Below are 9,805 nucleotides of genomic sequence, written 5' to 3' on the forward strand. Positions count from 1 at the left end.
TGGCAGCTGTGCCCAGGCTCAGATCTGGCCCTGCTCCTTGGGCTGAGAGCCCATCCAGCCACAAAGGCCCACCAGCTCACCGGCACTCAGGCTGCCAAAGCTGGCAATAGCCAAAACCTGGCTTGTGAAAGAGGGCTTTTAATTCAATTCCAGCCTCGACTCAAAACTAATTTGCTGTTCTTCCTTGGTCTAAACCCACCAAGAAAAGGAGATAGGTGGAAAGTGCACAGATGTGCTCCTTTCCCTTCCCTGCATCCCAGTGGTGAAATTTTCCCCAGGAAGGCAGGAAGGAGATTTTCTGGTGTTCCAAGGGGGTAGAGGGAGATCTACAGCCAGAATTTTTGTGTGGCCAGGCAGAATGACCACTACACCATGTGGGACTCTTCCTCAGATATGTTTGGCCACAATTCAGCTTTACTGTTGAATTGTCCTCACATCTCTGAAGACAAACTTTAAAAGAAGTATGTTACAGCTCTTGGCATTTTCCAGTCCTTAAGAAAAATTTGTTGATTTGCTTTTCTTGCAAAAAAATGCAACTCAAAATCAGCTATTACAAGCTAATTTAACCCACAGCATTCCTGCAGCCTGGTACCTTTCTGATAACACGGCGTGAGGGTTTGGGTGGATTTGTTTTTCTCATGTTTACTTTAAATCAAGTCAGTCTGTTTTTCTCTTTCACTTCTGCTGCTCGTCGATGTGTGAGGCAGCATTTTAGCTCAAAGTGCCCACGACTAACAGCAGGAGCTACCACTCACAGCATAAACAGCTGGGATTCTCCATTGCTGCCCCCGTGTCTCCTCTGCCCACAGCCCCACGCAGCTCCAGGTCTCACCCCTTGGGGTTAAGGTGATGTTCCTGCTGAGTTGCCTTGTGCAGGTTAGTGGGACTTTACACTCCCTGCACCAAGATTGTGTTTGAAGCTCAGTTTCCATGCTTGGCATCAGGCAGACACGTTGCCCTCAGTGGGAGGGGGCCCAGTGTGGGTGACACCCCTCAGGCTGATTGCTCTCAACCTCCTTCCCTGCTCAGCAGCTGCCTTGGGGACGGGGTGGCTTTGGCAGGTGCCAGCAGGGACCTGCCACAAGATCTGTGGGATGGGTACCCAGCATGGGGGCACAGGAAACAGAAGCTGCTGGAAGGCTGAAATTAAAAATGGCAAGGAAAAGGAAGAAGACAGGGAAGCCAGAGTAGAAATTCAGATACTCTCTGGAGCTGGGGGAAGGAGTCAGTCTGTTACTTTGCCTTTACTCTGTCGCTGTTAAGCTCTACTGACTGGATGAGTCCAATTAGTAATTATCAGTATATGCCAGCTGTTATTTCAGAACTGGCAACATCTGCATTTAGAGAACATCTGTTTTTTTCTGTGAAGCTGCAAGTGCTGTAGTTAACATATTGGTATTTAATGGTTTTTGGTTTGTTTTTTTTCTTTTAAATCTTCAACCTGTTCTGTAGTGCCATGCTAGCAGTACACATGAAAACGAAACTCAGCAGTTCAAAATTACTATAAATTAATGAACTTCTCCTTTCCACATTTGTCCCCAGCCTCAGAGCCCTGCCTTATGCTGCTTCATCGTACTCACTCAAAATAAACCCAATAGAAAATAAACCCAATAGAAGTTGCAATGTCTTAGCACATTTCACATAAGGCTATTCCTGGCACATGCTGAAAAGCATCTATTTTGATGGGACTTGGGGGGTGGGGGGGTGGGTAAACCATTTAGCCAGTTTTTGGGAGGAGGTGCCTGTATCAATAGCAACTGAAGCATCTCTACAAGAGAAAAAGAAGAAGAAACCTTCTGAGAGAGAGATGCTATTGAGTTGTTGAGGCTTTCAAATCTCAGGGCATGTTCTATTTTATTTATAGCTCCTCTGTGATTAAATATTATTTTTCAATTATTATATTGTGTTTTTTTCAGTTGAGCTTCTTATCCTTTCTTCGAAGCAATGTGACCACATAGTAAACTGTTTTTGAGGAGTGTTTGCTGTTTGAGGTTACAAGATGAAACCACAGAGTTCCTTATCTTGTCTTTCTGCATCTGTTTTTACATGAGCTAGCAGAGCAAAAGAGCAACGCAGTAACAACCGAAAACTCCTTTTTTCCCTCTCCCCACCCATATTTTGAAGCCACAGGAGAAGTCTCCTGTAGGATCCAGCTGCTGGCTCTCTCTGGCTTTTTTTGTCTGCAGATCAGGTAGGAACATGCTTCCAAAGGGTGGGCATCAAGGGAAAGCAGGAAAACAGAATGCAGTCACCAGCCTGGCATAGTTCCCCCTGAAACTTGTGTTTGTGCCTTAGGAAGCAGCTCTGGAAACAGCAATAAAGTTTGATTTGCTACCTCTCGTCCCCAAACTTTCAGCGTTCAACAATTAATGGCTACTAAGTCTTGACAGAAAACACATCTGGACATGAAAGCTGGTGGGAGTTTGCTCAGTACTTGGGATCCTGGCCAGTGGTGCAAGGGGTTTGGTGGGCTCTTCTCCTGAGGGTTGTTATCTGATGTTGGGAGGGCAGCAAATGTCACTGCTGCCATCTGCAATAGCTTTAATCACTCTCAAGGGAAGACTTTTGGATGAGCCCTGGTGACAAAATCTGCTCCTGTATTTATAGTTTTAGGTTATAAGCTCGTTAGAGACTTCTAATAGGGATGAAATGGGCCACCTTTTCAGGCAGGGATGTGGGGTACAGGGGACTGGAACATCTGGTCCCTGAGCTGTGCTGTGCTCTGCTGGTACCTAGAGGCCTTTCCAACCCACTCAAGCTTCCACAAACCTTGCATTGCTTTCAAAGGCATGTTTTACATGTTCCAGTGGTCACGCTGGATGTATCCCAGCATGTTTCTACACAAGTGTGTTAGTACAAATCACTGTGTAAGGCTATCTCCATGCAAGGGTTCAGCAAAGTCTGGCCAAGCTGGAATTGGTGCTTAAGAACAGCCATACTTGGACTTCTGTGGCTTTCTGACCTTGTGACCTTTAGCTAAGAGGGAAATTATTTACAAACACATTATAAACAGCTTCTTAGATATATGTCTTAAGTTATCGTTAACTCCAAACTATTGCTCCTTGTCACAACGAGGTGTCCAGCCATTTCAAGGATCCTTGGGCAGACAGCACAAAGTTGTCTCTTGTGCTCTCTTCCTGCATTATCATCACACTGAACCAGCCCTGTAGGAAAACAAAGTCTGCCCTGGAGCACCTGGGATGCCAAGAAGGAGGAGGAGGAAGTGGAGGAAGCAGTGAGCACAGGAGCTCAAGCATGTTCTGGTGGAGACCAAGTAAACAGCTCACACTTGACTAGGTAGCCTCCTCTCCCTAAGCTCATGGCTGGATTTCAGAGACAACACAGTTTTTCTAGCATGAAATGACCTCCTCAATCAACAGACTGATTTCTGAGCAGAAACATTTGTAGTATCAAACTCTGAGAGACATTAATTTTTTGTGCACAGCCTCCAGCAAATCACATGGAAATTTTGCCTGAGAAACAGAATTAGTGTTATTATCTAGAGACCCAACTTGAAAAGACAGCACTGATAATGACATAGGTTTAGTGCTGTCTCTCGGAAACTCCAACTTTAATAAGATGGCCAGGGGAGCTGTGTTTAGGCAAACATTTCCTGCTGGCAGAAGCCATTTCTGAATCACTTGCCAAGATCTATGTAAGTCCAGGAAGCTTCATCCCAGTGGGTGACTTCTCAATGCTCAGCCCTTATCCCAAAGTCTAACCTGCGTCCTGCTCCTCCTTCAGCTTCAGGCCATTGCTACTAACCTGCCACCTTCAAGAGCAGAGCAACAGCTTGCTTTTGTTTCTGTTGGTATATGCCACTGAAAGCTCTTTCCATCCTCTTCCTGCTCAATTCTTCCCAGGCTGGACCCTAAGTGACCACAGAGCTTATATGCACAGGCCTGTATCTTTTATGTATTAGCATGGTTCTTATGGGACTTTTCTAAATACCAAAGGTGAAAAGCACACAATGCATCTCAGGTTGGCTGCTACAGATTCATGAACCTCGTGGCTTTTACCCATCAAACCTTTTTCATAGAATGATAATGTGGTTGGGGTTGGAAGGGGCTTTTAAAGATCACCTCCTTCCAAACTCCCTGCCATGGGCAGGGACACCTTTCACTAGATCAGATTGCTCAGAGCTCCATACAGCCTGGCCTTGAACACTTTCAGGGATGGGGCATCCAGTTTCTCTGAGCAACCTGTGTCAGTGCCTCACCACCCTCAAAGAAGATTATTTCTTCCTAATACCTAAAATAAACCCACCCTCTTTCAGTTTGAAGCCTTTGCCCCTTGTCCTATTGCTACATATCCTTGTAAAATATTCCTCTCCAACTTTCTTGTAGCTTTCTTTTCCTATGGGACCAGCCATCAATTCTCTTCCCAGTGATTTTTTCCGCATCACCGTAGCATGTCATCTAACGTCCTCTTCGCTGGTAACTGCTCCCCATCCCTTCCCATCCCATCCCATCCCATCCCATCCCATCCCATCCCATCCCCCCCGGAGTTGGGCTCACAGCCCCAGGGTCCCATCCAGCAGGGGTTTGTCACGCCCAACCCCAAAAGGTGAGGTCAGCCCCGGTTCTTATTAACAGATCCCTTGGGGTGGATTAGAGTGAAAGGACTTTGGATGATCAGTGTCTGTAAAGATATGTATATACGTAGGGCTTATTTTAGAACAGTTTGGTCGCAATGGAAAGCAGGCATGCAGCCGTTTTGCTTACTGTTATCTACAGCAATATGTCAATATGAAAACATAAAAATACCACTCAAAAATGTGCAAGGGAGAAGAAACAAAGAAACGGTAAGAGTAGAAACATATCACCACCCATTGGTTTCACGGCAAGACTTGATTGTTGCCATTTAGTGTCCCTGGGTGAAAGTGATGATCGCAGTCTTGATCTGTTGGGGTGGGATAAAAGCCCGTGAAACACAAAGTCCAATGGGTTCAAATACACTCAGGCTCAGTGGAAAGGCCCTGGCACCTCCCCTGGGGGTCAGTTTTCAGTCCTCTGGTGGAAAACCTCAGAAATTAGTCTGGGGGCACTTTGGGGTTCTTTGATGGTTTGTGACACCTTCTGAGACATGACAGCTCCCTCTCACATCAGTGCACTTGATCCAGGAACGCCCCATCAGGAGGGATGAAAGCCCTCAGGACCTTTCCCAGGAGAAGGTGTGGGGGCAGTTTTACAGCTGACTTGTGTCAGGGAGGGCAGCTGGCATGATGAAAAGCACCATCCCACCTCAGAGGATCTGCTCTTATCGGCCTCACAGCCCGGCTTGTAGCCTCCGGTGGTGATTGTTCACCCCTCCGCCTAATGCAGACCAGAGGTTTGCCATCACACGCCCAAAAACTCACCTCCTCCCCCTCTGGGGGTGCAAAGCACCCTGCCGCCTCCACAAATGGGCCATTGTTTTCAGTCATTAACCATTAACATTTCAGTCCCTCGCAGGGCTGGCTGATTGGTATTGCCTTCCCACCGGGCATGAGTGGTAACCTTCCCCCGTGGACACTCTTGACACACCATGTCACACCTGGAAGGATCTTCTTCATAACTACTTCATCTCCTGCACTGAGTGGCTTCTCGCTTTCCTTTTTTTCTTTTTTTTTTTTTTTTTTTTTTTCTTTTTGTGTGTGTGTGCGTGTGTGTGTTCCCCGGTTCACCTGTTGCATGAAGGGAGGGATGACAGGCCTTGCAGAAGGCAGGCCGAGCAGCCACTGCTCGCTCTTCTCCCTGACTGGCTGGGGACACAGCTGACACAGCTGCTTTTGCCAGTCCCAGGGGACATTTCCCCATCCACATCCCTGCTGTGCCTCTCCAAGGGCACCCAAAATCCGGCGCTGGCCACAGGCTCACATGCAGAGGTGAGCTCCGTGCTCTGGCCTTGCCCGAGGTAGAAAGCGTCCCTCCTTGTCCCCCTTTGCCTTGACCCATTTCACTCCCTTTCTCTGCTTTACTTCCTGTGACAAATTTGCTGTGCCGGGTCTGTGGAAAGCAGCTGGAAGAGTTTCATGCCGGCACTGTTTTTCTCCTTTATACCACTCAGCAGGCTTGGATCCATTCAAATCTCCCTTTCTTTGCTTTATTTTTTTCATCTTTTCAGTGCAGCTTCCTACAATTTCAGCTTTTTTGGCTGACTCAAGGCTTGAAATCTGTCTTTCCTCTACCCTGTGTTTCCTCCTGCAGTAACCCTTCATGTGCCATGGCCTTGCTTTCCACAAGCACGTGGAGGTCTGGTATGAATACCAAAGTGGAAAGCTGCTGGCACCCGACAGAGCCACATATGAGGAATGTCACAGTGAAAAGTTTTCAGGACACTCTGCGAGCTGTGCTGGCTCCATCCTGCAGACAGGTCAGGCAGGTAGATGCCCAGCATCTTAGCACACAGGAGGACTGCAGGCTCAGGCAGGCCCTCAGGGACAGGCAGGAAGCAGAGCCATTCCAAAACCCAACTGCCACATGTCCCGAAAACACAGCTGTGCCTCGGGCTTGGACACCCCCAGTTCTGGTGGCACAAATGCAAACACATTTCTGGCCATCTCATGTCTTCTGAGGACTTGCCACAGTGCGATACAGGAAGGCCAGCAGTCAGCTGCTCTTCCAATTGGCAGATGCCTGTGCAGCTGGAAGCCTGTGGTAGGACACCAGTGGGATGTCCCAGCACCAGCCAGCCACGCTGCTGGCAGCTGCAAGCTCAGCTGTCGCTCTACGGTTGGACTAAATGACCTTTTCCAACCTAAATGATCCTACAATCAGCAGTGAAGGTTTCACATTATTGGATAACAGTTAAAGCAGGGCAGGATGAGTTATCAGAGGAGAATAGGAACCCTCACTAGGCTTATACCAACCTACCTAACTACAAGAACCTGCAACAGAAAAGGACATTTTGATTTGTCCTGATTTAAACCATATTGGTAAGCCAGCCTGAAGCTGGTCTAACTTCCCTCTGCTCTCACCGGGAAGCATTTTGTGTGTCTGTTTATTTCTGGATGCTATAATATGATTCTGTTTGATGCTGGAGGACTAATAATAATAATAATAATAATAATAATGGTTATTGTTATATGCTTACGCATACAGTGTGGTGCTGGCACCCTCTTCTCAAATAGCTGGAGTCAGACGTGGAGCTCAGCACGCTGTTTCCTGGAACAGATCCCCAAGTACCACAGATAACTGTCTCAAGTTAATGCTCCAGATTGGGCAGCTCTTCGGGGTTTTATTTTTGTTTAAGAAAAGTATTTGCCAAGAATAGGCATATTTGCTGATCTGGAATTTTCCTTGGACATTAAACGAGCCAATGGCAACAACGCAGGAGTCATCCTTGTCACATGGGTCAACCTCATCTCTCTTTTTAAACAAGTCAGGCATTTCCAGCCTCACAGCCCTGCCAGCTCCATGCCCACATCCCAGCAGCAGAGTGCAGGGCAGACTCAATGCCTGGCAAACCCAGCCTGGTCAAAAGCAAATGACAAAGGAAAATACCCTTACCAAAAAAAAGGTTATTTTCTCTTAAGAAATACTCTTTCCTGCTTTTTATCTCTGGTTTAGGGTTTTTTTCATATGATTTCATGGCATTTCATTTGTCCTGCATATTATATGGGAAAACCTTATTATTTTTTTTATTCTGTTTCATTTTAAAACTATTAAAACCATCTGCCACTTAGTAAACACTAACATACTTTCTTTTCTACATCAAAGTGTCTCCTGTCTGTGTTGTAATGGAAGTTTGACGTTATTTTTTTTACAAGACAGGCAGGAGACACTTTGATCAGGTGCCAAACTGTTTCACTACAACAAACAGGCAACACTCTGAGCTAGAAATGATAAGATGTTATTATGCGCCGTGATGATTTCATGACATGTCAGCCATGATGTTAAAAAACCCTACAGAACATATAACTTTAAAAATATCACTGTGAAATTCCAGATTTTTAAAAAAATGAGCAACCTATGAATTGAAAGCATTCCTATTATATTTTTCCCCTACAGATTCATGACCTTTTTGTAGCATAATTGGCCAATTTTTTGAGTTATTTTAATTTTGATCAGTGTCTCCTGTCAAAAACATTTAATTGAAAAAATTCTGGTGGATTCAACTTAAAAAGCATTTTTAAAAAGCCTATTTATAGACTAAATATTATTGTCTCTGTCAGAGAACAAAGGAATCACCTGCTAGCTCTTTTGTCATTCCTAAATAAGTTCATTGCTTGAGGGTTATTTCATATTTCTCAAATGCACTGCTCCAACCAGCCCCCCATACATGTGTACCTTTTATCCTGGGATGCAGGGTGACTCCACAGAGAGCCCATGGCTTTCCAATAACAGAAATACTGCAGCTACACACTGTGGAAAAACAAACAAGCTAACAAAACCATGCACATTGTAATTTCTATCTTAATTTGCATTCTGAAGAGAAGATGAGCTCTTCCATAGTCACCTGTGCCAACACATGGACACCACAGACAGGCTGGGTGTGAGTGTGCAGCCCCTGACCACGGGAGCTGCAGGTGGAGCAGGTAAAGTCAACCAGCCTCTCATCCTCTCACTAAAAGCAGGTTTTCTCCTGCTTTGTCAGCAGAAGCTATTCCAGCTTTCCATGTGGACAGTCACAGCTGAGGAAGGGTTGGTTATCTCTGGTGGACACAGCAGCTGGTGGAGGTGTCTGCAACCCAGGATAGCAGAAGCAAAGCAGCATGCACAAGGTCTCACCAGTGGGAAAAGATGGGCACTCCTCCTCATCTGAAACTTCCAAATTATTTTACCCCAAATGAGGTGAGAAGCTTCGTGGGCCAAGAGAAATGTTGCTTCAAAGAAAAGTCCGATTGGGTATTAGGAAAAAAACCCCAAACAACATTGGAAGATGTTTCCCAGAAAGGCTGTAGATTTTTTGTCCTTGGAGGTTTCCAAAACTCAGGTGAACACAGTCCTGAGTGATCTGCCCTCATGCTGAGATTAGCCCTGCTCTGAGTGAGAAGTTGGAGCACATGACCTCCTCAGGTCCCTTAAAGGTTCAGTCATTCTATATCTATGCTGTTTTGTCCCTGCAGTCATGTGATGAATCCCAGGCCAGTAGATAACAAGTCTCAGGATTTCCCAAGCGTGATCTTGTATCCTCACCCACAGCAGCAATGGCATCTGCTGTGCTGGTGATCCAGGTTATCACCTCCCATTCCAGGCATGTGCCATCCGAGGCACCCAACCCTGCTAGGAAAAAGTCCTTGGCTTCCCAAATCCCTGCATTTCAAGCATGCATTTGAACCAGTCTGGGGTTGAAGGACTCGTATCACACCACCCAGGGTCAGGCAGACACCCAAGGCAGCACCAGTCCGGGGGCACAGCGAGTTGTTTGTCTAACACAACCACGAGCTGGTGCGGCATCAACACATGGAGCACGTCTGAGCACAGCCCAGGCCGCTGCACACCAGGGTTCTGTGTCAGTATGTGCAGCACAAACAGGCACCAAGCACAGGTCCCTTCATGTTTGGGTCTGCTTTCATCCCATGATGCTTCAGATCAGCAGGTGCTCACAGCCTGGAAAATGACTCTCCAGCATCAGTGGAACAGCGGCTCAAGAAAAGTTAAGCCTTAGATCAGCCTCTCATCTTTTAAAAGCAAATTGCTCAAAACCAAAAGCCATAGGATTGTGTACATTTGTCATTTCAACCCAGCAGTAAGTATTGTAATGTGCAATAAATCATTATTCACAGAATCACAGAATATGCTGAGTTGGAAGGGACCCCACGGGATTATTGAGTCCAACTCCTGGCCCTGCACAGCACCATCCCTGTCAGAACCCAGGACAT

At 46.3% G+C, this 9,805-nt stretch overlaps 1 long non-coding RNA gene across 1 annotated transcript; it reads left to right on the forward strand.

Moving 5' to 3' along the window:
- The first annotated feature begins 403 nt into the window (after nt 1-403).
- On the forward strand, nt 404-9,805 carry LOC120505847. The gene is made up of 3 exons (XR_005628357.1): nt 404-876; nt 1,917-2,191; nt 7,083-9,805. It is a non-coding gene; the product is annotated as an uncharacterized LOC120505847 (long non-coding RNA).

Source organism: Passer montanus, unplaced genomic scaffold (genome assembly GCF_014805655.1).
Source record: "Passer montanus isolate IOZ18808 unplaced genomic scaffold, ASM1480565v1 scaffold36, whole genome shotgun sequence".
Classification (NCBI taxonomy): Eukaryota; Metazoa; Chordata; class Aves; order Passeriformes; family Passeridae; genus Passer; species Passer montanus.